This window comes from Schistocerca nitens, unplaced genomic scaffold, assembly GCF_023898315.1.
Source record: "Schistocerca nitens isolate TAMUIC-IGC-003100 unplaced genomic scaffold, iqSchNite1.1 HiC_scaffold_268, whole genome shotgun sequence".
In the NCBI taxonomy this organism is placed as follows: Eukaryota; Metazoa; Arthropoda; class Insecta; order Orthoptera; family Acrididae; genus Schistocerca; species Schistocerca nitens.
Window position 1 is genome coordinate 1 of NW_026045808.1, and position 21,742 is coordinate 21,742.

Consider the following 21,742-nt stretch of genomic DNA (forward strand, 5'->3'; position numbering starts at 1 on the left):
CGGATCCTCTGTCAACTTCCACGCAGGGTGATGATCTTTTGGTCATCACACTCGCCAGCTGAAATCGGCGCTGCCTTTTCGTGGTAGTAAAAGCGTTGTGGCCCGTGGGGGGATCGAACCCACGACCTTCGCGTTATTAGCACGACGCTCTAACCAACTGAGCTAACGGGCCTCGACAGTTGCGCTCGCTCAGCCCTACGCTGCAAACGTATGGCATGAAGCCGTACACCATTTCTATGGTCGTCGGATGTCTGCTTCCCTCGTCTATACTCTGCTGACGGTCACGAAACAGTAGATATATTGCGAGCAGGACGGGAAACGGCAGCTCGGACAGCTCAAACTTGTCACGATTCGTGTGGAAAAAGTTCCGTTCCGGTACCGGGAATCGAACCCGGGCCTCCTGGGTGAAAGCCAGGTATCCTAGCCACTAGACCACACCGGATGTGGGCGTTCCTGCGGCGGATCGGACGGTCGCTTGTAGCATTTCGTGTCGTGTCCCGCGTCGGCGCCCTTCTCTCTTTGCGAGCGTCTTTGCGCATACTGACTGGCAAGGCGCGCACCTCAAACGTCTCAGAGCAATGTTTTTGGCTTCATGCTGTGCTAGGAGAAGAGGAAAAGGGAAGCTGTAAGTAGCAATAACAGGGAGTAAACATTTTCCCGCTGAAGCGTTGAAAACGTTGTGGATAAAAAACAAGAAATAAGTTGGTGCCCTAGCAACAGCATCACCATCAGTCACAGAAAATTAAATGCCCCGGGTGAGGATCGAACTCACGACCTTAAGATTATGAGACTTACGCGCTGCCTACTGCGCTACCGAGGCACAGGTGAAGCGCTTGTCCTGGAAACTGGGTAAGTACCACACCCAATGTTAGACGTAAAGACACTGTACTTCCTGGATAACGTGTTCTGTTGCTACACGTGCATTGCCAGCCCAGTTGATTGCGGTGTTGCTGCAGATTTGCAAACGATAGGCAGCACTCCTTGTCGTTAACGTTCAGTGCCTCGGAGGCACCTGGACACAGCAACTTGCGAGGCCAGGCCGACGCTAGTCTGTAGAACACCATGCGAGCGTCCTAGTGGGGACCCGCGAGTGCTGCGTTCTCGGTTCTTCTCAAGGGAATCCTGCTATACATTCATGTGGATCGTGCATCTCAAGCGCGCAAGCCACACGGCAGCATTATCGTGGGAAAAGCAAAATGATGCATCGGCCGGGAATCGAACCCGGGCCGCCCGCGTGGCAGGCGAGCATTCTACCACTGAACCACCGATGCTCGGGCCGGTAGTAACTGCACGCTGCTTCCCGAGCAGATGTCTCAAGGGAAAGTGGGACTGCCGTCAAGCGCCGTAGCATTCTGTCGAGAAGATGCTGCAGACGCTGAATCCTGCACTGTACTGCTTAAAAATGCCGCCAGAACGCGGTCCTCTGCGTACTCTTGCGTCGCCGGCGCCGACTCTTGCCAAGGATGCGAAATGTGCGCGGATACGCTGTCCGAACGCGCCTGGATGTGCTCCCCTAGCCTACCTCGAAATGCGCCTGCCAGGTACGATCACCTTCGGCCGCTGCCGACAGGCGGGAAGCCGACACAGCGCGGCGTCGGGGCGCTCGCTTGTGCGGTGGTGGTGTAATGGTCAGCATAGTTGCCTTCCAAGCAGTTGGTCCGGGTTCGATTCCCGGCCACCGCAACAGGCTTTTTAATGTCACGTATGAGTACTTTCGCCACGCGCCCTTAACTTAATGTTTTTTCCCCCTCTTACTCGCTGCAGACCAGCCTATAGTGTGTCTCGACTGTCTCGACTTGTCTCGACTTTGCTCAGCTGACGCGAGAGCTGACGCTCTCCAATCGGCCTATATCAAAACGACAAGCACGAGAAACGACTGAGAGAGGTAAGGAGAGGCGAGGCGATGTACACACAGCACGCCCGTTCATTTCACGGTGGCGTCTCCCTGACCGAATCGGGCTGTAGCTCCGAAAACAAAGGAGAAAGAAAAATAGGAAGTAAAACTGCCAACAGTACCCTGTGTCCCCATGCGCTCTCCCGCCCAAGTACCGACAAGGGCCAAAGTTGTTACGCATCGGCAATCGGACATTTCCTTTCATCTTCTCTTTATCGGTTGAGAACCAGTGTATTCAACATATTATGGCCATTGCCGAGTGAATGCTGTAGCGCTTCCCGACAAGTCGGGTTCGGATCCTCTGTCAACTTCCACGCAGGGTGATGATCTTTTGGTCATCACACTCGCCAGCTGAAATCGGCGCTGCCTTTTCGTGGTAGTAAAAGCGTTGTGGCCCGTGGGGGGATCGAACCCACGACCTTCGCGTTATTAGCACGACGCTCTAACCAACTGAGCTAACGGGCCTCGACAGTTGCGCTCGCTCAGCCCTACGCTGCAAACGTATGGCATGAAGCCGTACACCATTTCTATGGTCGTCGGATGTCTGCTTCCCTCGTCTATACTCTGCTGACGGTCACGAAACAGTAGATATATTGCGAGCAGGACGGGAAACGGCAGCTCGGACAGCTCAAACTTGTCACGATTCGTGTGGAAAAAGTTCCGTTCCGGTACCGGGAATCGAACCCGGGCCTCCTGGGTGAAAGCCAGGTATCCTAGCCACTAGACCACACCGGATGTGGGCGTTCCTGCGGCGGATCGGACGGTCGCTTGTAGCATTTCGTGTCGTGTCCCGCGTCGGCGCCCTTCTCTCTTTGCGAGCGTCTTTGCGCATACTGACTGGCAAGGCGCGCACCTCAAACGTCTCAGAGCAATGTTTTTGGCTTCATGCTGTGCTAGGAGAAGAGGAAAAGGGAAGCTGTAAGTAGCAATAACAGGGAGTAAACATTTTCCCGCTGAAGCGTTGAAAACGTTGTGGATAAAAAACAAGAAATAAGTTGGTGCCCTAGCAACAGCATCACCATCAGTCACAGAAAATTAAATGCCCCGGGTGAGGATCGAACTCACGACCTTAAGATTATGAGACTTACGCGCTGCCTACTGCGCTACCGAGGCACAGGTGAAGCGCTTGTCCTGGAAACTGGGTAAGTACCACACCCAATGTTAGACGTAAAGACACTGTACTTCCTGGATAACGTGTTCTGTTGCTACACGTGCATTGCCAGCCCAGTTGATTGCGGTGTTGCTGCAGATTTGCAAACGATAGGCAGCACTCCTTGTCGTTAACGTTCAGTGCCTCGGAGGCACCTGGACACAGCAACTTGCGAGGCCAGGCCGACGCTAGTCTGTAGAACACCATGCGAGCGTCCTAGTGGGGACCCGCGAGTGCTGCGTTCTCGGTTCTTCTCAAGGGAATCCTGCTATACATTCATGTGGATCGTGCATCTCAAGCGCGCAAGCCACACGGCAGCATTATCGTGGGAAAAGCAAAATGATGCATCGGCCGGGAATCGAACCCGGGCCGCCCGCGTGGCAGGCGAGCATTCTACCACTGAACCACCGATGCTCGGGCCGGTAGTAACTGCACGCTGCTTCCCGAGCAGATGTCTCAAGGGAAAGTGGGACTGCCGTCAAGCGCCGTAGCATTCTGTCGAGAAGATGCTGCAGACGCTGAATCCTGCACTGTACTGCTTAAAAATGCCGCCAGAACGCGGTCCTCTGCGTACTCTTGCGTCGCCGGCGCCGACTCTTGCCAAGGATGCGAAATGTGCGCGGATACGCTGTCCGAACGCGCCTGGATGTGCTCCCCTAGCCTACCTCGAAATGCGCCTGCCAGGTACGATCACCTTCGGCCGCTGCCGACAGGCGGGAAGCCGACACAGCGCGGCGTCGGGGCGCTCGCTTGTGCGGTGGTGGTGTAATGGTCAGCATAGTTGCCTTCCAAGCAGTTGGTCCGGGTTCGATTCCCGGCCACCGCAACAGGCTTTTTAATGTCACGTATGAGTACTTTCGCCACGCGCCCTTAACTTAATGTTTTTTTCCCCCTCTTACTCGCTGCAGACCAGCCTATAGTGTGTCTCGACTGTCTCGACTTGTCTCGACTTTGCTCAGCTGACGCGAGAGCTGACGCTCTCCAATCGGCCTATATCAAAACGACAAGCACGAGAAACGACTGAGAGAGGTAAGGAGAGGCGAGGCGATGTACACACAGCACGCCCGTTCATTTCACGGTGGCGTCTCCCTGACCGAATCGGGCTGTAGCTCCGAAAACAAAGGAGAAAGAAAAATAGGAAGTAAAACTGCCAACAGTACCCTGTGTCCCATGCGCTCTCCCGCCCAAGTACCGACAAGGGCCAAAGTTGTTACGCATCGGCAATCGGACATTTCCTTTCATCTTCTCTTTATCGGTTGAGAACCAGTGTATTCAACATATTATGGCCATTGCCGAGTGAATGCTGTAGCGCTTCCCGACAAGTCGGGTTCGGATCCTCTGTCAACTTCCACGCAGGGTGATGATCTTTTGGTCATCACACTCGCCAGCTGAAATCGGCGCTGCCTTTTCGTGGTAGTAAAAGCGTTGTGGCCCGTGGGGGGATCGAACCCACGACCTTCGCGTTATTAGCACGACGCTCTAACCAACTGAGCTAACGGGCCTCGACAGTTGCGCTCGCTCAGCCCTACGCTGCAAACGTATGGCATGAAGCCGTACACCATTTCTATGGTCGTCGGATGTCTGCTTCCCTCGTCTATACTCTGCTGACGGTCACGAAACAGTAGATATATTGCGAGCAGGACGGGAAACGGCAGCTCGGACAGCTCAAACTTGTCACGATTCGTGTGGAAAAAGTTCCGTTCCGGTACCGGGAATCGAACCCGGGCCTCCTGGGTGAAAGCCAGGTATCCTAGCCACTAGACCACACCGGATGTGGGCGTTCCTGCGGCGGATCGGACGGTCGCTTGTAGCATTTCGTGTCGTGTCCCGCGTCGGCGCCCTTCTCTCTTTGCGAGCGTCTTTGCGCATACTGACTGGCAAGGCGCGCACCTCAAACGTCTCAGAGCAATGTTTTTGGCTTCATGCTGTGCTAGGAGAAGAGGAAAAGGGAAGCTGTAAGTAGCAATAACAGGGAGTAAACATTTTCCCGCTGAAGCGTTGAAAACGTTGTGGATAAAAAACAAGAAATAAGTTGGTGCCCTAGCAACAGCATCACCATCAGTCACAGAAAATTAAATGCCCCGGGTGAGGATCGAACTCACGACCTTAAGATTATGAGACTTACGCGCTGCCTACTGCGCTACCGAGGCACAGGTGAAGCGCTTGTCCTGGAAACTGGGTAAGTACCACACCCAATGTTAGACGTAAAGACACTGTACTTCCTGGATAACGTGTTCTGTTGCTACACGTGCATTGCCAGCCCAGTTGATTGCGGTGTTGCTGCAGATTTGCAAACGATAGGCAGCACTCCTTGTCGTTAACGTTCAGTGCCTCGGAGGCACCTGGACACAGCAACTTGCGAGGCCAGGCCGACGCTAGTCTGTAGAACACCATGCGAGCGTCCTAGTGGGGACCCGCGAGTGCTGCGTTCTCGGTTCTTCTCAAGGGAATCCTGCTATACATTCATGTGGATCGTGCATCTCAAGCGCGCAAGCCACACGGCAGCATTATCGTGGGAAAAGCAAAATGATGCATCGGCCGGGAATCGAACCCGGGCCGCCCGCGTGGCAGGCGAGCATTCTACCACTGAACCACCGATGCTCGGGCCGGTAGTAACTGCACGCTGCTTCCCGAGCAGATGTCTCAAGGGAAAGTGGGACTGCCGTCAAGCGCCGTAGCATTCTGTCGAGAAGATGCTGCAGACGCTGAATCCTGCACTGTACTGCTTAAAAATGCCGCCAGAACGCGGTCCTCTGCGTACTCTTGCGTCGCCGGCGCCGACTCTTGCCAAGGATGCGAAATGTGCGCGGATACGCTGTCCGAACGCGCCTGGATGTGCTCCCCTAGCCTACCTCGAAATGCGCCTGCCAGGTACGATCACCTTCGGCCGCTGCCGACAGGCGGGAAGCCGACACAGCGCGGCGTCGGGGCGCTCGCTTGTGCGGTGGTGGTGTAATGGTCAGCATAGTTGCCTTCCAAGCAGTTGGTCCGGGTTCGATTCCCGGCCACCGCAACAGGCTTTTTAATGTCACGTATGAGTACTTTCGCCACGCGCCCTTAACTTAATGTTTTTTCCCCCTCTTACTCGCTGCAGACCAGCCTATAGTGTGTCTCGACTGTCTCGACTTGTCTCGACTTTGCTCAGCTGACGCGAGAGCTGACGCTCTCCAATCGGCCTATATCAAAACGACAAGCACGAGAAACGACTGAGAGAGGTAAGGAGAGGCGAGGCGATGTACACACAGCACGCCCGTTCATTTCACGGTGGCGTCTCCCTGACCGAATCGGGCTGTAGCTCCGAAAACAAAGGAGAAAGAAAAATAGGAAGTAAAACTGCCAACAGTACCCTGTGTCCCCATGCGCTCTCCCGCCCAAGTACCGACAAGGGCCAAAGTTGTTACGCATCGGCAATCGGACATTTCCTTTCATCTTCTCTTTATCGGTTGAGAACCAGTGTATTCAACATATTATGGCCATTGCCGAGTGAATGCTGTAGCGCTTCCCGACAAGTCGGGTTCGGATCCTCTGTCAACTTCCACGCAGGGTGATGATCTTTTGGTCATCACACTCGCCAGCTGAAATCGGCGCTGCCTTTTCGTGGTAGTAAAAGCGTTGTGGCCCGTGGGGGGATCGAACCCACGACCTTCGCGTTATTAGCACGACGCTCTAACCAACTGAGCTAACGGGCCTCGACAGTTGCGCTCGCTCAGCCCTACGCTGCAAACGTATGGCATGAAGCCGTACACCATTTCTATGGTCGTCGGATGTCTGCTTCCCTCGTCTATACTCTGCTGACGGTCACGAAACAGTAGATATATTGCGAGCAGGACGGGAAACGGCAGCTCGGACAGCTCAAACTTGTCACGATTCGTGTGGAAAAAGTTCCGTTCCGGTACCGGGAATCGAACCCGGGCCTCCTGGGTGAAAGCCAGGTATCCTAGCCACTAGACCACACCGGATGTGGGCGTTCCTGCGGCGGATCGGACGGTCGCTTGTAGCATTTCGTGTCGTGTCCCGCGTCGGCGCCCTTCTCTCTTTGCGAGCGTCTTTGCGCATACTGACTGGCAAGGCGCGCACCTCAAACGTCTCAGAGCAATGTTTTTGGCTTCATGCTGTGCTAGGAGAAGAGGAAAAGGGAAGCTGTAAGTAGCAATAACAGGGAGTAAACATTTTCCCGCTGAAGCGTTGAAAACGTTGTGGATAAAAAACAAGAAATAAGTTGGTGCCCTAGCAACAGCATCACCATCAGTCACAGAAAATTAAATGCCCCGGGTGAGGATCGAACTCACGACCTTAAGATTATGAGACTTACGCGCTGCCTACTGCGCTACCGAGGCACAGGTGAAGCGCTTGTCCTGGAAACTGGGTAAGTACCACACCCAATGTTAGACGTAAAGACACTGTACTTCCTGGATAACGTGTTCTGTTGCTACACGTGCATTGCCAGCCCAGTTGATTGCGGTGTTGCTGCAGATTTGCAAACGATAGGCAGCACTCCTTGTCGTTAACGTTCAGTGCCTCGGAGGCACCTGGACACAGCAACTTGCGAGGCCAGGCCGACGCTAGTCTGTAGAACACCATGCGAGCGTCCTAGTGGGGACCCGCGAGTGCTGCGTTCTCGGTTCTTCTCAAGGGAATCCTGCTATACATTCATGTGGATCGTGCATCTCAAGCGCGCAAGCCACACGGCAGCATTATCGTGGGAAAAGCAAAATGATGCATCGGCCGGGAATCGAACCCGGGCCGCCCGCGTGGCAGGCGAGCATTCTACCACTGAACCACCGATGCTCGGGCCGGTAGTAACTGCACGCTGCTTCCCGAGCAGATGTCTCAAGGGAAAGTGGGACTGCCGTCAAGCGCCGTAGCATTCTGTCGAGAAGATGCTGCAGACGCTGAATCCTGCACTGTACTGCTTAAAAATGCCGCCAGAACGCGGTCCTCTGCGTACTCTTGCGTCGCCGGCGCCGACTCTTGCCAAGGATGCGAAATGTGCGCGGATACGCTGTCCGAACGCGCCTGGATGTGCTCCCCTAGCCTACCTCGAAATGCGCCTGCCAGGTACGATCACCTTCGGCCGCTGCCGACAGGCGGGAAGCCGACACAGCGCGGCGTCGGGGCGCTCGCTTGTGCGGTGGTGGTGTAATGGTCAGCATAGTTGCCTTCCAAGCAGTTGGTCCGGGTTCGATTCCCGGCCACCGCAACAGGCTTTTTAATGTCACGTATGAGTACTTTCGCCACGCGCCCTTAACTTAATGTTTTTTCCCCCTCTTACTCGCTGCAGACCAGCCTATAGTGTGTCTCGACTGTCTCGACTTGTCTCGACTTTGCTCAGCTGACGCGAGAGCTGACGCTCTCCAATCGGCCTATATCAAAACGACAAGCACGAGAAACGACTGAGAGAGGTAAGGAGAGGCGAGGCGATGTACACACAGCACGCCCGTTCATTTCACGGTGGCGTCTCCCTGACCGAATCGGGCTGTAGCTCCGAAAACAAAGGAGAAAGAAAAATAGGAAGTAAAACTGCCAACAGTACCCTGTGTCCCCATGCGCTCTCCCGCCCAAGTACCGACAAGGGCCAAAGTTGTTACGCATCGGCAATCGGACATTTCCTTTCATCTTCTCTTTATCGGTTGAGAACCAGTGTATTCAACATATTATGGCCATTGCCGAGTGAATGCTGTAGCGCTTCCCGACAAGTCGGGTTCGGATCCTCTGTCAACTTCCACGCAGGGTGATGATCTTTTGGTCATCACACTCGCCAGCTGAAATCGGCGCTGCCTTTTCGTGGTAGTAAAAGCGTTGTGGCCCGTGGGGGGATCGAACCCACGACCTTCGCGTTATTAGCACGACGCTCTAACCAACTGAGCTAACGGGCCTCGACAGTTGCGCTCGCTCAGCCCTACGCTGCAAACGTATGGCATGAAGCCGTACACCATTTCTATGGTCGTCGGATGTCTGCTTCCCTCGTCTATACTCTGCTGACGGTCACGAAACAGTAGATATATTGCGAGCAGGACGGGAAACGGCAGCTCGGACAGCTCAAACTTGTCACGATTCGTGTGGAAAAAGTTCCGTTCCGGTACCGGGAATCGAACCCGGGCCTCCTGGGTGAAAGCCAGGTATCCTAGCCACTAGACCACACCGGATGTGGGCGTTCCTGCGGCGGATCGGACGGTCGCTTGTAGCATTTCGTGTCGTGTCCCGCGTCGGCGCCCTTCTCTCTTTGCGAGCGTCTTTGCGCATACTGACTGGCAAGGCGCGCACCTCAAACGTCTCAGAGCAATGTTTTTGGCTTCATGCTGTGCTAGGAGAAGAGGAAAAGGGAAGCTGTAAGTAGCAATAACAGGGAGTAAACATTTTCCCGCTGAAGCGTTGAAAACGTTGTGGATAAAAAACAAGAAATAAGTTGGTGCCCTAGCAACAGCATCACCATCAGTCACAGAAAATTAAATGCCCCGGGTGAGGATCGAACTCACGACCTTAAGATTATGAGACTTACGCGCTGCCTACTGCGCTACCGAGGCACAGGTGAAGCGCTTGTCCTGGAAACTGGGTAAGTACCACACCCAATGTTAGACGTAAAGACACTGTACTTCCTGGATAACGTGTTCTGTTGCTACACGTGCATTGCCAGCCCAGTTGATTGCGGTGTTGCTGCAGATTTGCAAACGATAGGCAGCACTCCTTGTCGTTAACGTTCAGTGCCTCGGAGGCACCTGGACACAGCAACTTGCGAGGCCAGGCCGACGCTAGTCTGTAGAACACCATGCGAGCGTCCTAGTGGGGACCCGCGAGTGCTGCGTTCTCGGTTCTTCTCAAGGGAATCCTGCTATACATTCATGTGGATCGTGCATCTCAAGCGCGCAAGCCACACGGCAGCATTATCGTGGGAAAAGCAAAATGATGCATCGGCCGGGAATCGAACCCGGGCCGCCCGCGTGGCAGGCGAGCATTCTACCACTGAACCACCGATGCTCGGGCCGGTAGTAACTGCACGCTGCTTCCCGAGCAGATGTCTCAAGGGAAAGTGGGACTGCCGTCAAGCGCCGTAGCATTCTGTCGAGAAGATGCTGCAGACGCTGAATCCTGCACTGTACTGCTTAAAAATGCCGCCAGAACGCGGTCCTCTGCGTACTCTTGCGTCGCCGGCGCCGACTCTTGCCAAGGATGCGAAATGTGCGCGGATACGCTGTCCGAACGCGCCTGGATGTGCTCCCCTAGCCTACCTCGAAATGCGCCTGCCAGGTACGATCACCTTCGGCCGCTGCCGACAGGCGGGAAGCCGACACAGCGCGGCGTCGGGGCGCTCGCTTGTGCGGTGGTGGTGTAATGGTCAGCATAGTTGCCTTCCAAGCAGTTGGTCCGGGTTCGATTCCCGGCCACCGCAACAGGCTTTTTAATGTCACGTATGAGTACTTTCGCCACGCGCCCTTAACTTAATGTTTTTTCCCCCTCTTACTCGCTGCAGACCAGCCTATAGTGTGTCTCGACTGTCTCGACTTGTCTCGACTTTGCTCAGCTGACGCGAGAGCTGACGCTCTCCAATCGGCCTATATCAAAACGACAAGCACGAGAAACGACTGAGAGAGGTAAGGAGAGGCGAGGCGATGTACACACAGCACGCCCGTTCATTTCACGGTGGCGTCTCCCTGACCGAATCGGGCTGTAGCTCCGAAAACAAAGGAGAAAGAAAAATAGGAAGTAAAACTGCCAACAGTACCCTGTGTCCCCATGCGCTCTCCCGCCCAAGTACCGACAAGGGCCAAAGTTGTTACGCATCGGCAATCGGACATTTCCTTTCATCTTCTCTTTATCGGTTGAGAACCAGTGTATTCAACATATTATGGCCATTGCCGAGTGAATGCTGTAGCGCTTCCCGACAAGTCGGGTTCGGATCCTCTGTCAACTTCCACGCAGGGTGATGATCTTTTGGTCATCACACTCGCCAGCTGAAATCGGCGCTGCCTTTTCGTGGTAGTAAAAGCGTTGTGGCCCGTGGGGGGATCGAACCCACGACCTTCGCGTTATTAGCACGACGCTCTAACCAACTGAGCTAACGGGCCTCGACAGTTGCGCTCGCTCAGCCCTACGCTGCAAACGTATGGCATGAAGCCGTACACCATTTCTATGGTCGTCGGATGTCTGCTTCCCTCGTCTATACTCTGCTGACGGTCACGAAACAGTAGATATATTGCGAGCAGGACGGGAAACGGCAGCTCGGACAGCTCAAACTTGTCACGATTCGTGTGGAAAAAGTTCCGTTCCGGTACCGGGAATCGAACCCGGGCCTCCTGGGTGAAAGCCAGGTATCCTAGCCACTAGACCACACCGGATGTGGGCGTTCCTGCGGCGGATCGGACGGTCGCTTGTAGCATTTCGTGTCGTGTCCCGCGTCGGCGCCCTTCTCTCTTTGCGAGCGTCTTTGCGCATACTGACTGGCAAGGCGCGCACCTCAAACGTCTCAGAGCAATGTTTTTGGCTTCATGCTGTGCTAGGAGAAGAGGAAAAGGGAAGCTGTAAGTAGCAATAACAGGGAGTAAACATTTTCCCGCTGAAGCGTTGAAAACGTTGTGGATAAAAAACAAGAAATAAGTTGGTGCCCTAGCAACAGCATCACCATCAGTCACAGAAAATTAAATGCCCCGGGTGAGGATCGAACTCACGACCTTAAGATTATGAGACTTACGCGCTGCCTACTGCGCTACCGAGGCACAGGTGAAGCGCTTGTCCTGGAAACTGGGTAAGTACCACACCCAATGTTAGACGTAAAGACACTGTACTTCCTGGATAACGTGTTCTGTTGCTACACGTGCATTGCCAGCCCAGTTGATTGCGGTGTTGCTGCAGATTTGCAAACGATAGGCAGCACTCCTTGTCGTTAACGTTCAGTGCCTCGGAGGCACCTGGACACAGCAACTTGCGAGGCCAGGCCGACGCTAGTCTGTAGAACACCATGCGAGCGTCCTAGTGGGGACCCGCGAGTGCTGCGTTCTCGGTTCTTCTCAAGGGAATCCTGCTATACATTCATGTGGATCGTGCATCTCAAGCGCGCAAGCCACACGGCAGCATTATCGTGGGAAAAGCAAAATGATGCATCGGCCGGGAATCGAACCCGGGCCGCCCGCGTGGCAGGCGAGCATTCTACCACTGAACCACCGATGCTCGGGCCGGTAGTAACTGCACGCTGCTTCCCGAGCAGATGTCTCAAGGGAAAGTGGGACTGCCGTCAAGCGCCGTAGCATTCTGTCGAGAAGATGCTGCAGACGCTGAATCCTGCACTGTACTGCTTAAAAATGCCGCCAGAACGCGGTCCTCTGCGTACTCTTGCGTCGCCGGCGCCGACTCTTGCCAAGGATGCGAAATGTGCGCGGATACGCTGTCCGAACGCGCCTGGATGTGCTCCCCTAGCCTACCTCGAAATGCGCCTGCCAGGTACGATCACCTTCGGCCGCTGCCGACAGGCGGGAAGCCGACACAGCGCGGCGTCGGGGCGCTCGCTTGTGCGGTGGTGGTGTAATGGTCAGCATAGTTGCCTTCCAAGCAGTTGGTCCGGGTTCGATTCCCGGCCACCGCAACAGGCTTTTTAATGTCACGTATGAGTACTTTCGCCACGCGCCCTTAACTTAATGTTTTTTCCCCCTCTTACTCGCTGCAGACCAGCCTATAGTGTGTCTCGACTGTCTCGACTTGTCTCGACTTTGCTCAGCTGACGCGAGAGCTGACGCTCTCCAATCGGCCTATATCAAAACGACAAGCACGAGAAACGACTGAGAGAGGTAAGGAGAGGCGAGGCGATGTACACACAGCACGCCCGTTCATTTCACGGTGGCGTCTCCCTGACCGAATCGGGCTGTAGCTCCGAAAACAAAGGAGAAAGAAAAATAGGAAGTAAAACTGCCAACAGTACCCTGTGTCCCCATGCGCTCTCCCGCCCAAGTACCGACAAGGGCCAAAGCTGTTACGCATCGGCAATCGGACATTTCCTTTCATCTTCTCTTTATCGGTTGAGAACCAGTGTATTCAACATATTATGGCCATTGCCGAGTGAATGCTGTAGCGCTTCCCGACAAGTCGGGTTCGGATCCTCTGTCAACTTCCACGCAGGGTGATGATCTTTTGGTCATCACACTCGCCAGCTGAAATCGGCGCTGCCTTTTCGTGGTAGTAAAAGCGTTGTGGCCCGTGGGGGGATCGAACCCACGACCTTCGCGTTATTAGCACGACGCTCTAACCAACTGAGCTAACGGGCCTCGACAGTTGCGCTCGCTCAGCCCTACGCTGCAAACGTATGGCATGAAGCCGTACACCATTTCTATGGTCGTCGGATGTCTGCTTCCCTCGTCTATACTCTGCTGACGGTCACGAAACAGTAGATATATTGCGAGCAGGACGGGAAACGGCAGCTCGGACAGCTCAAACTTGTCACGATTCGTGTGGAAAAAGTTCCGTTCCGGTACCGGGAATCGAACCCGGGCCTCCTGGGTGAAAGCCAGGTATCCTAGCCACTAGACCACACCGGATGTGGGCGTTCCTGCGGCGGATCGGACGGTCGCTTGTAGCATTTCGTGTCGTGTCCCGCGTCGGCGCCCTTCTCTCTTTGCGAGCGTCTTTGCGCATACTGACTGGCAAGGCGCGCACCTCAAACGTCTCAGAGCAATGTTTTTGGCTTCATGCTGTGCTAGGAGAAGAGGAAAAGGGAAGCTGTAAGTAGCAATAACAGGGAGTAAACATTTTCCCGCTGAAGCGTTGAAAACGTTGTGGATAAAAAACAAGAAATAAGTTGGTGCCCTAGCAACAGCATCACCATCAGTCACAGAAAATTAAATGCCCCGGGTGAGGATCGAACTCACGACCTTAAGATTATGAGACTTACGCGCTGCCTACTGCGCTACCGAGGCACAGGTGAAGCGCTTGTCCTGGAAACTGGGTAAGTACCACACCCAATGTTAGACGTAAAGACACTGTACTTCCTGGATAACGTGTTCTGTTGCTACACGTGCATTGCCAGCCCAGTTGATTGCGGTGTTGCTGCAGATTTGCAAACGATAGGCAGCACTCCTTGTCGTTAACGTTCAGTGCCTCGGAGGCACCTGGACACAGCAACTTGCGAGGCCAGGCCGACGCTAGTCTGTAGAACACCATGCGAGCGTCCTAGTGGGGACCCGCGAGTGCTGCGTTCTCGGTTCTTCTCAAGGGAATCCTGCTATACATTCATGTGGATCGTGCATCTCAAGCGCGCAAGCCACACGGCAGCATTATCGTGGGAAAAGCAAAATGATGCATCGGCCGGGAATCGAACCCGGGCCGCCCGCGTGGCAGGCGAGCATTCTACCACTGAACCACCGATGCTCGGGCCGGTAGTAACTGCACGCTGCTTCCCGAGCAGATGTCTCAAGGGAAAGTGGGACTGCCGTCAAGCGCCGTAGCATTCTGTCGAGAAGATGCTGCAGACGCTGAATCCTGCACTGTACTGCTTAAAAATGCCGCCAGAACGCGGTCCTCTGCGTACTCTTGCGTCGCCGGCGCCGACTCTTGCCAAGGATGCGAAATGTGCGCGGATACGCTGTCCGAACGCGCCTGGATGTGCTCCCCTAGCCTACCTCGAAATGCGCCTGCCAGGTACGATCACCTTCGGCCGCTGCCGACAGGCGGGAAGCCGACACAGCGCGGCGTCGGGGCGCTCGCTTGTGCGGTGGTGGTGTAATGGTCAGCATAGTTGCCTTCCAAGCAGTTGGTCCGGGTTCGATTCCCGGCCACCGCAACAGGCTTTTTAATGTCACGTATGAGTACTTTCGCCACGCGCCCTTAACTTAATGTTTTTTCCCCCTCTTACTCGCTGCAGACCAGCCTATAGTGTGTCTCGACTGTCTCGACTTGTCTCGACTTGTCTCGACTTGTCTCGACTTGTCTCGACTTGTCTCGACTTGTCTCGACTTGTCTCGACTTGTCTCGACTTGTCTCGACTTTGCTCAGCTGACGCGAGAGCTGACGCTCTCCAATCGGCCTATATCAAAACGACAAGCACGAGAAACGACTGAGAGAGGTAAGGAGAGGCGAGGCGATGTACACACAGCACGCCCGTTCATTTCACGGTGGCGTCTCCCTGACCGAATCGGGCTGTAGCTCCGAAAACAAAGGAGAAAGAAAAATAGGAAGTAAAACTGCCAACAGTACCCTGTGTCCCCATGCGCTCTCCCGCCCAAGTACCGACAAGGGCCAAAGCTGTTACGCATCGGCAATCGGACATTTCCTTTCATCTTCTCTTTATCGGTTGAGAACCAGTGTATTCAACATATTATGGCCATTGCCGAGTGAATGCTGTAGCGCTTCCCGACAAGTCGGGTTCGGATCCTCTGTCAACTTCCACGCAGGGTGATGATCTTTTGGTCATCACACTCGCCAGCTGAAATCGGCGCTGCCTTTTCGTGGTAGTAAAAGCGTTGTGGCCCGTGGGGGGATCGAACCCACGACCTTCGCGTTATTAGCACGACGCTCTAACCAACTGAGCTAACGGGCCTCGACAGTTGCGCTCGCTCAGCCCTACGCTGCAAACGTATGGCATGAAGCCGTACACCATTTCTATGGTCGTCGGATGTCTGCTTCCCTCGTCTATACTCTGCTGACGGTCACGAAACAGTAGATATATTGCGAGCAGGACGGGAAACGGCAGCTCGGACAGCTCAAACTTGTCACGATTCGTGTGGAAAAAGTTCCGTTCCGGTACCGGGAATCGAACCCGGGCCTCCTGGGTGAAAGCCAGGTATCCTAGCCACTAGACCACACCGGATGTGGGCGTTCCTGCGGCGGATCGGACGGTCGCTTGTAGCATTTCGTGTCGTGTCCCGCGTCGGCGCCCTTCTCTCTTTGCGAGCGTCTTTGCGCATACTGACTGGCAAGGCGCGCACCTCAAACGTCTCAGAGCAATGTTTTTGGCTTCATGCTGTGCTAGGAGAAGAGGAAAAGGGAAGCTGTAAGTAGCAATAACAGGGAGTAAACATTTTCCCGCTGAAGCGTTGAAAACGTTGTGGATAAAAAACAAGAAATAAGTTGGTGCCCTAGCAACAGCATCACCATCAGTCACAGAAAATTAAATGCCCCGGGTGAGGATCGAACTCACGACCTTAAGATTATGAGACTTACGCGCTGCCTACTGCGCTACCGAGGCACAGGTGAAGCGCTTGTCCTGGAAACTGGGTAAGTACCACACCCAATGTTAGACGTAAAGACACTGTACTTCCTGGATAACGTGTTCTGTTGCTACACGTGCATTGCCAGCCCAGTTGATTGCGGTGTTGCTGCAGATTTGCAAACGATAGGCAGCACTCCTTGTCGTTAACGTTCAGTGCCTCGGAGGCACCTGGACACAGCAACTTGCGAGGCCAGGCCGACGCTAGTCTGTAGAACACCATGCGAGCGTCCTAGTGGGGACCCGCGAGTGCTGCGTTCTCGGTTCTTCTCAAGGGAATCCTGCTATACATTCATGTGGATCGTGCATCTCAAGCGCGCAAGCCACACGGCAGCATTATCGTGGGAAAAGCAAAATGATGCATCGGCCGGGAATCGAACCCGGGCCGCCCGCGTGGCAGGCGAGCATTCTACCACTGAACCACCGATGCTCGGGCCGGTAGTAACTGCACGCTGCTTCCCGAGCAGATGTCTCAAGGGAAAGTGGGACTGCCGTCAAGCGCCGTAGCATTCTGTCGAGAAGATGCTGCAGACGCTGAATCCTGCACTGTACTGCTTAAAAATGCCGCCAGAACGCGGTCCTCTGCGTACTCTTGCGTCGCCGGCGCCGACTCTTGCCAAGGATGCGAAATGTGCGCGGATACGCTGTCCGAACGCGCCTGGATGTGCTCCCCTAGCCTACCTCGAAATGCGCCTGCCAGGTACGATCACCTTCGGCCGCTGCCGACAGGCGGGAAGCCGACACAGCGCGGCGTCGGGGCGCTCGCTTGTGCGGTGGTGGTGTAATGGTCAGCATAGTTGCCTTCCAAGCAGTTGGTCCGGGTTCGATTCCCGGCCACCGCAACAGGCTTTTTAATGTCACGTATGAGTACTTTCGCCACGCGCCCTTAACTTAATGTTTTTTCCCCCTCTTACTCGCTGCAGACCAGCCTATAGTGTGTCTCGACTGTCTCGACTTGTCTCGACTTTGCTCAGCTGACGCGAGAGCTGACGCTCTCCAATCGGCCTATATCAAAACGACAAGCACGAGAAACGACTGAGAGAGGTAAGGAGAGGCGAGGCGATGTACACACAGCACGCCCGTTCATTTCACGGTGGCGTCTCCCTGACCGAATCGGGCTGTAGCTCCGAAAACAAAGGAGAAAGAAAAATAGGAAGTAAAACTGCCAACAGTACCCTGTGTCCCCATGCGCTCTCCCGCCCAAGTACCGACAAGGGCCAAAGTTGTTACGCATCGGCAATCGGACATTTCCTTTCATCTTCTCTTTATCGGTTGAGAACCAGTGTATTCAACATATTATGGCCATTGCCGAGTGAATGCTGTAGCGCTTCCCGACAAGTCGGGTTCGGATCCTCTGTCAACTTCCACGCAGGGTGATGATGTTTTGGTCATCACACTCGCCAGCTGAAATCGGCGCTGCCTTTTCGTGGTAGTAAAAGCGTTGTGGCCCGTGGGGGGATCGAACCCACGACCTTCGCGTTATTAGCACGACGCTCTAACCAACTGAGCTAACGGGCCTCGACAGTTGCGCTCGCTCAGCCCTACGCTGCAAACGTATGGCATGAAGCCGTACACCATTTCTATGGTCGTCGGATGTCTGCTTCCCTCGTCTATACTCTGCTGACGGTCACGAAACAGTAGATATATTGCGAGCAGGACGGGAAACGGCAGCTCGGACAGCTCAAACTTGTCACGATTCGTGTGGAAAAAGTTCCGTTCCGGTACCGGGAATCGAACCCGGGCCTCCTGGGTGAAAGCCAGGTATCCTAGCCACTAGACCACACCGGATGTGGGCGTTCCTGCGGCGGATCGGACGGTCGCTTGTAGCATTTCGTGTCGTGTCCCGCGTCGGCGCCCTTCTCTCTTTGCGAGCGTCTTTGCGCATACTGACTGGCAAGGCGCGCACCTCAAACGTCTCAGAGCAATGTTTTTGGCTTCATGCTGTGCTAGGAGAAGAGGAAAAGGGAAGCTGTAAGTAGCAATAACAGGGAGTAAACATTTTCCCGCTGAAGCGTTGAAAACGTTGTGGATAAAAAACAAGAAATAAGTTGGTGCCCTAGCAACAGCATCACCATCAGTCACAGAAAATTAAATGCCCCGGGTGAGGATCGAACTCACGACCTTAAGATTATGAGACTTACGCGCTGCCTACTGCGCTACCGAGGCACAGGTGAAGCGCTTGTCCTGGAAACTGGGTAAGTACCACACCCAATGTTAGACGTAAAGACACTGTACTTCCTGGATAACGTGTTCTGTTGCTACACGTGCATTGCCAGCCCAGTTGATTGCGGTGTTGCTGCAGATTTGCAAACGATAGGCAGCACTCCTTGTCGTTAACGTTCAGTGCCTCGGAGGCACCTGGACACAGCAACTTGCGAGGCCAGGCCGACGCTAGTCTGTAGAACACCATGCGAGCGTCCTAGTGGGGACCCGCGAGTGCTGCGTTCTCGGTTCTTCTCAAGGGAATCCTGCTATACATTCATGTGGATCGTGCATCTCAAGCGCGCAAGCCACACGGCAGCATTATCGTGGGAAAAGCAAAATGATGCATCGGCCGGGAATCGAACCCGGGCCGCCCGCGTGGCAGGCGAGCATTCTACCACTGAACCACCGATGCTCGGGCCGGTAGTAACTGCACGCTGCTTCCCGAGCAGATGTCTCAAGGGAAAGTGGGACTGCCGTCAAGCGCCGTAGCATTCTGTCGAGAAGATGCTGCAGACGCTGAATCCTGCACTGTACTGCTTAAAAATGCCGCCAGAACGCGGTCCTCTGCGTACTCTTGCGTCGCCGGCGCCGACTCTTGCCAAGGATGCGAAATGTGCGCGGATACGCTGTCCGAACGCGCCTGGATGTGCTCCCCTAGCCTACCTCGAAATGCGCCTGCCAGGTACGATCACCTTCGGCCGCTGCCGACAGGCGGGAAGCCGACACAGCGCGGCGTCGGGGCGCTCGCTTGTGCGGTGGTGGTGTAATGGTCAGCATAGTTGCCTTCCAAGCAGTTGGTCCGGGTTCGATTCCCGGCCACCGCAACAGGCTTTTTAATGTCACGTATGAGTACTTTCGCCACGCGCCCTTAACTTAATGTTTTTTCCCCCTCTTACTCGCTGCAGACCAGCCTATAGTGTGTCTCGACTGTCTCGACTTGTCTCGACTTTGCTCAGCTGACGCGAGAGCTGACGCTCTCCAATCGGCCTATATCAAAACGACAAGCACGAGAAACGACTGAGAGAGGTAAGGAGAGGCGAGGCGATGTACACACAGCACGCCCGTTCATTTCACGGTGGCGTCTCCCTGACCGAATCGGGCTGTAGCTCCGAAAACAAAGGAGAAAGAAAAATAGGAAGTAAAACTGCCAACAGTACCCTGTGTCCCCATGCGCTCTCCCGCCCAAGTACCGACAAGGGCCAAAGTTGTTACGCATCGGCAATCGGACATTTCCTTTCATCTTCTCTTTATCGGTTGAGAACCAGTGTATTCAACATATTATGGCCATTGCCGAGTGAATGCTGTAGCGCTTCCCGACAAGTCGGGTTCGGATCCTCTGTCAACTTCCACGCAGGGTGATGATGTTTTGGTCATCACACTCGCCAGCTGAAATCGGCGCTGCCTTTTCGTGGTAGTAAAAGCGTTGTGGCCCGTGGGGGGATCGAACCCACGACCTTCGCGTTATTAGCACGACGCTCTAACCAACTGAGCTAACGGGCCTCGACAGTTGCGCTCGCTCAGCCCTACGCTGCAAACGTATGGCATGAAGCCGTACACCATTTCTATGGTCGTCGGATGTCTGCTTCCCTCGTCTATACTCTGCTGACGGTCACGAAACAGTAGATATATTGCGAGCAGGACGGGAAACGGCAGCTCGGACAGCTCAAACTTGTCACGATTCGTGTGGAAAAAGTTCCGTTCCGGTACCGGGAATCGAACCCGGGCCTCCTGGGTGAAAGCCAGGTATCCTAGCCACTAGACCACACCGGATGTGGGCGTTCCTGCGGCGGATCGGACGGTCGCTTGTAGCATTTCGTGTCGTGTCCCGCGTCGGCGCCCTTCTCTCTTTGCGAGCGTCTTTGCGCATACTGACTGGCAAGGCGCGCACCTCAAACGTCTCAGAGCAATGTTTTTGGCTTCATGCTGTGCTAGGAGAAGAGGAAAAGGGAAGCTGTAAGTAGCAATAACAGGGAGTAAACATTTTCCCGCTGAAGCGTTGAAAACGTTGTGGATAAAAAACAAGAAATAAGTTGGTGCCCTAGCAACAGCATCACCATCAGTCACAGAAAATTAAATGCCCCGGGTGAGGATCGAACTCACGACCTTAAGATTATGAGACTTACGCGCTGCCTACTGCGCTACCGAGGCACAGGTGAAGCGCTTGTCCTGGAAACTGGGTAAGTACCACACCCAATGTTAGACGTAAAGACACTGTACTTCCTGGATAACGTGTTCTGTTGCTACACGTGCATTGCCAGCCCAGTTGATTGCGGTGTTGCTGCAGATTTGCAAACGATAGGCAGCACTCCTTGTCGTTAACGTTCAGTGCCTCGGAGGCACCTGGACACAGCAACTTGCGAGGCCAGGCCGACGCTAGTCTGTAGAACACCATGCGAGCGTCCTAGTGGGGACCCGCGAGTGCTGCGTTCTCGGTTCTTCTCAAGGGAATCCTGCTATACATTCATGTGGATCGTGCATCTCAAGCGCGCAAGCCACACGGCAGCATTATCGTGGGAAAAGCAAAATGATGCATCGGCCGGGAATCGAACCCGGGCCGCCCGCGTGGCAGGCGAGCATTCTACCACTGAACCACCGATGCTCGGGCCGGTAGTAACTGCACGCTGCTTCCCGAGCAGATGTCTCAAGGGAAAGTGGGACTGCCGTCAAGCGCCGTAGCATTCTGTCGAGAAGATGCTGCAGACGCTGAATCCTGCACTGTACTGCTTAAAAATGCCGCCAGAACGCGGTCCTCTGCGTACTCTTGCGTCGCCGGCGCCGACTCTTGCCAAGGATGCGAAATGTGCGCGGATACGCTGTCCGAACGCGCCTGGATGTGCTCCCCTAGCCTACCTCGAAATGCGCCTGCCAGGTACGATCACCTTCGGCCGCTGCCGACAGGCGGGAAGCCGACACAGCGCGGCGTCGGGGCGCTCGCTTGTGCGGTGGTGGTGTAATGGTCAGCATAGTTGCCTTCCAAGCAGTTGGTCCGGGTTCGATTCCCGGCCACCGCAACAGGCTTTTTAATGTCACGTATGAGTACTTTCGCCACGCGCCCTTAACTTAATGTTTTTTCCCCCTCTTACTCGCTGCAGACCAGCCTATAGTGTGTCTCGACTGTCTCGACTTGTCTCGACTTTGCTCAGCTGACGCGAGAGCTGACGCTCTCCAATCGGCCTATATCAAAACGACAAGCACGAGAAACGACTGAGAGAGGTAAGGAGAGGCGAGGCGATGTACACACAGCACGCCCGTTCATTTCACGGTGGCGTCTCCCTGACCGAATCGGGCTGTAGCTCCGAAAACAAAG

General features: G+C 54.7%; 50 non-coding genes across 50 annotated transcripts; 10 read left to right on the plus strand and 40 right to left on the minus strand.

The window, feature by feature from the left end:
• Positions 1-98: 98 nt before the first annotated feature.
• On the minus strand, positions 99-172 carry Trnai-aau (transfer RNA isoleucine (anticodon AAU)). Its single transcript has one exon. It is a non-coding gene; the product is annotated as a tRNA-Ile (tRNA).
• Positions 173-370: 198 nt separating this feature from the next.
• On the minus strand, positions 371-442 carry Trnae-uuc (transfer RNA glutamic acid (anticodon UUC)). The gene has a single exon. It is a non-coding gene; the product is annotated as a tRNA-Glu (tRNA).
• Positions 443-747: 305 nt separating this feature from the next.
• Trnam-cau (transfer RNA methionine (anticodon CAU)) lies at positions 748-820 on the minus strand. The gene has a single exon. It is a non-coding gene; the product is annotated as a tRNA-Met (tRNA).
• A 380-nt stretch (positions 821-1,200) lies between these two features.
• Positions 1,201-1,271, minus strand: Trnag-gcc (transfer RNA glycine (anticodon GCC)). Its single transcript has one exon. It is a non-coding gene; the product is annotated as a tRNA-Gly (tRNA).
• A 340-nt stretch (positions 1,272-1,611) lies between these two features.
• Trnag-ucc (transfer RNA glycine (anticodon UCC)) lies at positions 1,612-1,683 on the plus strand. Its single transcript has one exon. It is a non-coding gene; the product is annotated as a tRNA-Gly (tRNA).
• Positions 1,684-2,285: 602 nt separating this feature from the next.
• Positions 2,286-2,359, minus strand: Trnai-aau (transfer RNA isoleucine (anticodon AAU)). The gene has a single exon. It is a non-coding gene; the product is annotated as a tRNA-Ile (tRNA).
• A 198-nt stretch (positions 2,360-2,557) lies between these two features.
• Positions 2,558-2,629, minus strand: Trnae-uuc (transfer RNA glutamic acid (anticodon UUC)). The gene has a single exon. It is a non-coding gene; the product is annotated as a tRNA-Glu (tRNA).
• A 305-nt stretch (positions 2,630-2,934) lies between these two features.
• On the minus strand, positions 2,935-3,007 carry Trnam-cau (transfer RNA methionine (anticodon CAU)). The gene has a single exon. It is a non-coding gene; the product is annotated as a tRNA-Met (tRNA).
• Positions 3,008-3,387: 380 nt separating this feature from the next.
• Positions 3,388-3,458, minus strand: Trnag-gcc (transfer RNA glycine (anticodon GCC)). The gene has a single exon. It is a non-coding gene; the product is annotated as a tRNA-Gly (tRNA).
• A 340-nt stretch (positions 3,459-3,798) lies between these two features.
• Positions 3,799-3,870, plus strand: Trnag-ucc (transfer RNA glycine (anticodon UCC)). Its single transcript has one exon. It is a non-coding gene; the product is annotated as a tRNA-Gly (tRNA).
• A 602-nt stretch (positions 3,871-4,472) lies between these two features.
• On the minus strand, positions 4,473-4,546 carry Trnai-aau (transfer RNA isoleucine (anticodon AAU)). Its single transcript has one exon. It is a non-coding gene; the product is annotated as a tRNA-Ile (tRNA).
• Positions 4,547-4,744: 198 nt separating this feature from the next.
• Positions 4,745-4,816, minus strand: Trnae-uuc (transfer RNA glutamic acid (anticodon UUC)). Its single transcript has one exon. It is a non-coding gene; the product is annotated as a tRNA-Glu (tRNA).
• A 305-nt stretch (positions 4,817-5,121) lies between these two features.
• Trnam-cau (transfer RNA methionine (anticodon CAU)) lies at positions 5,122-5,194 on the minus strand. Its single transcript has one exon. It is a non-coding gene; the product is annotated as a tRNA-Met (tRNA).
• Positions 5,195-5,574: 380 nt separating this feature from the next.
• Positions 5,575-5,645, minus strand: Trnag-gcc (transfer RNA glycine (anticodon GCC)). The gene has a single exon. It is a non-coding gene; the product is annotated as a tRNA-Gly (tRNA).
• A 340-nt stretch (positions 5,646-5,985) lies between these two features.
• Trnag-ucc (transfer RNA glycine (anticodon UCC)) lies at positions 5,986-6,057 on the plus strand. The gene has a single exon. It is a non-coding gene; the product is annotated as a tRNA-Gly (tRNA).
• A 602-nt stretch (positions 6,058-6,659) lies between these two features.
• Positions 6,660-6,733, minus strand: Trnai-aau (transfer RNA isoleucine (anticodon AAU)). Its single transcript has one exon. It is a non-coding gene; the product is annotated as a tRNA-Ile (tRNA).
• A 198-nt stretch (positions 6,734-6,931) lies between these two features.
• On the minus strand, positions 6,932-7,003 carry Trnae-uuc (transfer RNA glutamic acid (anticodon UUC)). The gene has a single exon. It is a non-coding gene; the product is annotated as a tRNA-Glu (tRNA).
• A 305-nt stretch (positions 7,004-7,308) lies between these two features.
• Positions 7,309-7,381, minus strand: Trnam-cau (transfer RNA methionine (anticodon CAU)). The gene has a single exon. It is a non-coding gene; the product is annotated as a tRNA-Met (tRNA).
• Positions 7,382-7,761: 380 nt separating this feature from the next.
• On the minus strand, positions 7,762-7,832 carry Trnag-gcc (transfer RNA glycine (anticodon GCC)). Its single transcript has one exon. It is a non-coding gene; the product is annotated as a tRNA-Gly (tRNA).
• Positions 7,833-8,172: 340 nt separating this feature from the next.
• Trnag-ucc (transfer RNA glycine (anticodon UCC)) lies at positions 8,173-8,244 on the plus strand. The gene has a single exon. It is a non-coding gene; the product is annotated as a tRNA-Gly (tRNA).
• Positions 8,245-8,846: 602 nt separating this feature from the next.
• On the minus strand, positions 8,847-8,920 carry Trnai-aau (transfer RNA isoleucine (anticodon AAU)). The gene has a single exon. It is a non-coding gene; the product is annotated as a tRNA-Ile (tRNA).
• Positions 8,921-9,118: 198 nt separating this feature from the next.
• On the minus strand, positions 9,119-9,190 carry Trnae-uuc (transfer RNA glutamic acid (anticodon UUC)). The gene has a single exon. It is a non-coding gene; the product is annotated as a tRNA-Glu (tRNA).
• Positions 9,191-9,495: 305 nt separating this feature from the next.
• Positions 9,496-9,568, minus strand: Trnam-cau (transfer RNA methionine (anticodon CAU)). The gene has a single exon. It is a non-coding gene; the product is annotated as a tRNA-Met (tRNA).
• A 380-nt stretch (positions 9,569-9,948) lies between these two features.
• Trnag-gcc (transfer RNA glycine (anticodon GCC)) lies at positions 9,949-10,019 on the minus strand. The gene has a single exon. It is a non-coding gene; the product is annotated as a tRNA-Gly (tRNA).
• Positions 10,020-10,359: 340 nt separating this feature from the next.
• Positions 10,360-10,431, plus strand: Trnag-ucc (transfer RNA glycine (anticodon UCC)). The gene has a single exon. It is a non-coding gene; the product is annotated as a tRNA-Gly (tRNA).
• A 602-nt stretch (positions 10,432-11,033) lies between these two features.
• Trnai-aau (transfer RNA isoleucine (anticodon AAU)) lies at positions 11,034-11,107 on the minus strand. The gene has a single exon. It is a non-coding gene; the product is annotated as a tRNA-Ile (tRNA).
• Positions 11,108-11,305: 198 nt separating this feature from the next.
• On the minus strand, positions 11,306-11,377 carry Trnae-uuc (transfer RNA glutamic acid (anticodon UUC)). The gene has a single exon. It is a non-coding gene; the product is annotated as a tRNA-Glu (tRNA).
• A 305-nt stretch (positions 11,378-11,682) lies between these two features.
• Positions 11,683-11,755, minus strand: Trnam-cau (transfer RNA methionine (anticodon CAU)). The gene has a single exon. It is a non-coding gene; the product is annotated as a tRNA-Met (tRNA).
• A 380-nt stretch (positions 11,756-12,135) lies between these two features.
• Positions 12,136-12,206, minus strand: Trnag-gcc (transfer RNA glycine (anticodon GCC)). Its single transcript has one exon. It is a non-coding gene; the product is annotated as a tRNA-Gly (tRNA).
• Positions 12,207-12,546: 340 nt separating this feature from the next.
• Trnag-ucc (transfer RNA glycine (anticodon UCC)) lies at positions 12,547-12,618 on the plus strand. Its single transcript has one exon. It is a non-coding gene; the product is annotated as a tRNA-Gly (tRNA).
• Positions 12,619-13,220: 602 nt separating this feature from the next.
• Positions 13,221-13,294, minus strand: Trnai-aau (transfer RNA isoleucine (anticodon AAU)). The gene has a single exon. It is a non-coding gene; the product is annotated as a tRNA-Ile (tRNA).
• A 198-nt stretch (positions 13,295-13,492) lies between these two features.
• On the minus strand, positions 13,493-13,564 carry Trnae-uuc (transfer RNA glutamic acid (anticodon UUC)). Its single transcript has one exon. It is a non-coding gene; the product is annotated as a tRNA-Glu (tRNA).
• A 305-nt stretch (positions 13,565-13,869) lies between these two features.
• On the minus strand, positions 13,870-13,942 carry Trnam-cau (transfer RNA methionine (anticodon CAU)). The gene has a single exon. It is a non-coding gene; the product is annotated as a tRNA-Met (tRNA).
• A 380-nt stretch (positions 13,943-14,322) lies between these two features.
• On the minus strand, positions 14,323-14,393 carry Trnag-gcc (transfer RNA glycine (anticodon GCC)). Its single transcript has one exon. It is a non-coding gene; the product is annotated as a tRNA-Gly (tRNA).
• Positions 14,394-14,733: 340 nt separating this feature from the next.
• Trnag-ucc (transfer RNA glycine (anticodon UCC)) lies at positions 14,734-14,805 on the plus strand. The gene has a single exon. It is a non-coding gene; the product is annotated as a tRNA-Gly (tRNA).
• Positions 14,806-15,487: 682 nt separating this feature from the next.
• Trnai-aau (transfer RNA isoleucine (anticodon AAU)) lies at positions 15,488-15,561 on the minus strand. Its single transcript has one exon. It is a non-coding gene; the product is annotated as a tRNA-Ile (tRNA).
• A 198-nt stretch (positions 15,562-15,759) lies between these two features.
• Trnae-uuc (transfer RNA glutamic acid (anticodon UUC)) lies at positions 15,760-15,831 on the minus strand. Its single transcript has one exon. It is a non-coding gene; the product is annotated as a tRNA-Glu (tRNA).
• A 305-nt stretch (positions 15,832-16,136) lies between these two features.
• On the minus strand, positions 16,137-16,209 carry Trnam-cau (transfer RNA methionine (anticodon CAU)). The gene has a single exon. It is a non-coding gene; the product is annotated as a tRNA-Met (tRNA).
• A 380-nt stretch (positions 16,210-16,589) lies between these two features.
• Trnag-gcc (transfer RNA glycine (anticodon GCC)) lies at positions 16,590-16,660 on the minus strand. The gene has a single exon. It is a non-coding gene; the product is annotated as a tRNA-Gly (tRNA).
• Positions 16,661-17,000: 340 nt separating this feature from the next.
• Trnag-ucc (transfer RNA glycine (anticodon UCC)) lies at positions 17,001-17,072 on the plus strand. The gene has a single exon. It is a non-coding gene; the product is annotated as a tRNA-Gly (tRNA).
• Positions 17,073-17,674: 602 nt separating this feature from the next.
• Trnai-aau (transfer RNA isoleucine (anticodon AAU)) lies at positions 17,675-17,748 on the minus strand. Its single transcript has one exon. It is a non-coding gene; the product is annotated as a tRNA-Ile (tRNA).
• A 198-nt stretch (positions 17,749-17,946) lies between these two features.
• Trnae-uuc (transfer RNA glutamic acid (anticodon UUC)) lies at positions 17,947-18,018 on the minus strand. Its single transcript has one exon. It is a non-coding gene; the product is annotated as a tRNA-Glu (tRNA).
• Positions 18,019-18,323: 305 nt separating this feature from the next.
• Positions 18,324-18,396, minus strand: Trnam-cau (transfer RNA methionine (anticodon CAU)). The gene has a single exon. It is a non-coding gene; the product is annotated as a tRNA-Met (tRNA).
• Positions 18,397-18,776: 380 nt separating this feature from the next.
• On the minus strand, positions 18,777-18,847 carry Trnag-gcc (transfer RNA glycine (anticodon GCC)). Its single transcript has one exon. It is a non-coding gene; the product is annotated as a tRNA-Gly (tRNA).
• A 340-nt stretch (positions 18,848-19,187) lies between these two features.
• Trnag-ucc (transfer RNA glycine (anticodon UCC)) lies at positions 19,188-19,259 on the plus strand. Its single transcript has one exon. It is a non-coding gene; the product is annotated as a tRNA-Gly (tRNA).
• A 602-nt stretch (positions 19,260-19,861) lies between these two features.
• Positions 19,862-19,935, minus strand: Trnai-aau (transfer RNA isoleucine (anticodon AAU)). The gene has a single exon. It is a non-coding gene; the product is annotated as a tRNA-Ile (tRNA).
• A 198-nt stretch (positions 19,936-20,133) lies between these two features.
• Trnae-uuc (transfer RNA glutamic acid (anticodon UUC)) lies at positions 20,134-20,205 on the minus strand. The gene has a single exon. It is a non-coding gene; the product is annotated as a tRNA-Glu (tRNA).
• Positions 20,206-20,510: 305 nt separating this feature from the next.
• Trnam-cau (transfer RNA methionine (anticodon CAU)) lies at positions 20,511-20,583 on the minus strand. Its single transcript has one exon. It is a non-coding gene; the product is annotated as a tRNA-Met (tRNA).
• A 380-nt stretch (positions 20,584-20,963) lies between these two features.
• On the minus strand, positions 20,964-21,034 carry Trnag-gcc (transfer RNA glycine (anticodon GCC)). Its single transcript has one exon. It is a non-coding gene; the product is annotated as a tRNA-Gly (tRNA).
• Positions 21,035-21,374: 340 nt separating this feature from the next.
• Positions 21,375-21,446, plus strand: Trnag-ucc (transfer RNA glycine (anticodon UCC)). The gene has a single exon. It is a non-coding gene; the product is annotated as a tRNA-Gly (tRNA).
• The last annotated feature ends 296 nt before the right edge of the window (positions 21,447-21,742 follow it).